A 2,100-nucleotide genomic window follows, 5' to 3' on the forward strand; every position below is an offset into this window, starting at 1 on the left:
GTGGAAAGATAAATGAATGAGTCCAGAAGCAAAATAAATGTCAGCGAAAAGGAGAGCTACCATCACTAAAGGCTGAAAACAGATTGAAATCACTTTCAGAGCTAAAAGACTATTAAGAACACAAGATGGAGACTCCTCGTTTTGGAAGAAAAAGAATGTCTGTGAAAGACCGATTTTCTGCAGAAGATGAAGCTGTGAGTAACTTTGCCAGAGAGGCAGAGGCAAGGCTAGCAGCAAAGCAGGCTACTTGGGCAGTAGCAAGAGATAAACGCATGAGAGAACTGGAATGACAACAAAAAGAGTTGGATGAAAAATCTGACCAACCGTGTGCTGAAAATTATACAAGGCCTTCATCTCGAAATTCTGCATCAGCAACAACCCCTCTAAGTGGAAGCTCATCCCGACAAGGAAGTGGAGACAACAGCAGCTTATTATGTCCAGACACTTCATTAAGTGAATTGTGGGAGTCTTTGTCTGAAGTGGAAGAAAAAACAAGAAAGCCAGTGTTTCCAATGCACAGTTGGATGATAAGTAGAACAATTTGATCTACCAGGTAGATACCCTCAAGGATGTTACTGAAGAACAGGAGGAACAGATGGAGCAATTCTATAGAGAAAATGAAGAAAAATCAAATGAGTTAGAAAGGCAGAAATGTACGTGCAGCATGCTGCAGTATAAGATGAATGAACTTAAAGAAAGCCTTTGGCAAAAAGATGAGCTTATTGAGGCCCTAGAGAAACAGAAAGAATACATTGCCTGCCTTAGGAATGAGTGAGATACAGTCAGAGAGGAGCTGGCTGACCTGCAGGAGATGGTGAAGACAGGAGAGAAACATGGCTTAGTTATAATCCCCAATGGCACTCCCAGTGGTGCTGTCAATCATGAACCAGTAGTTGGAGCCATTGCCCTGTGTCTCAGGAAGCTGCTCAGATCTTGGAGTCAGCAGGAGAAGGGACACTAGATGTAAGGCTATGAAAACTTTCTGAGGAAATGGAAGAGCTACTATCGCAGATTAGAAAACTGAAGCTGCAGTTCAAGGAAGAATGGCAGAAGTGCTTCAGAAATGATGGCACAGCAGGTGACATGGAGGGACTACAGAATGGCTCAGACTTGCAGTTCACTGAAATGCAGAGAGATGCCAACAGACAAATTAGTGAATACAAATTTAAACATTCAAGAGAAGAACAGAACATAACCACCTTGGCACAAAGTATTCGCTGGCTTGAAGGACAGGTGCTGAGATATAAAACTGCTGCTGAGAATGCTGAGAAAGTAGAAAAGGAACTGAAAGCAGAAAAGAGGAAGCTACAATGAGAGTTATGAACAACGCTGGACAAGATTGAGGAGACGGAGATGACCAACAGCCACCTGGCCAAGCGGCAAAGAAGATAAGGCCAGTTGGACAATGCTTCTGGCCCGGCGGGATGAGGCCACCCTTGGATCCGGGTGCTGGTCTGTGGGGCCCTGACCAGAGAGACTGACTCTTTTCATCTATTGACACAAACCCCTTTCAGTACTGTTTGAGTTTTGGTCATTAAAACTTCCAGCTTTGTATTTTACAATTTATGAGAGAATGAAGCAGTTTTGAATCTTCATAATTGAGCACTTTGGATTTTGTTTGTAGTTTGACTAGAACTAAGACCTGGTCCGTGCTATTTTTGTTTTTCATTTCTCTGATTCTAGAATCACGTTCACTTAACATTTTCTCCCAGCTGCTTCAGTGACTGGGCACTCAGCGGCCTTGGCACGGGGTCTGGAGGATGGCAATTCTGTGCGTGCTCAGTGAGATGCCTGCTGTAGACCTCAGAAAACACAACTGCCTTCTTCGCGGTCCAATTCAGACTTCCATGACCTCCAGTGGTCAAAAGACATTTACCCTTAATATCAGACAGCATTTATATTTTAGTGAAGAAACAAGTTCACAGGTGAGGAGTATATGTATCACTCAAATTTATATGTTTGGAGGAAAAGACCTTTTTTTGTAAAATACTTAAATTTATATAAGAAAATGCTTTAAAAAAAAGATACAGAGAGTGTATATAAAACTTGCTTTATTGCATGGGACAGGGGAAGTGCAAGCCTTATTCTCTTAAAGTAAGA

General features: G+C 42.2%; 1 pseudogene; it reads left to right on the plus strand.

Moving 5' to 3' along the window:
* Positions 1-125: 125 nt before the first annotated feature.
* On the plus strand, positions 126-1,392 carry LOC103601722 (annotated as a pseudogene).
* The last annotated feature ends 708 nt before the right edge of the window (positions 1,393-2,100 follow it).

This window comes from Galeopterus variegatus, unplaced genomic scaffold (genome assembly GCF_000696425.1).
Source record: "Galeopterus variegatus unplaced genomic scaffold, G_variegatus-3.0.2 Scaffold3851, whole genome shotgun sequence".
In the NCBI taxonomy this organism is placed as follows: Eukaryota; Metazoa; Chordata; class Mammalia; order Dermoptera; family Cynocephalidae; genus Galeopterus; species Galeopterus variegatus.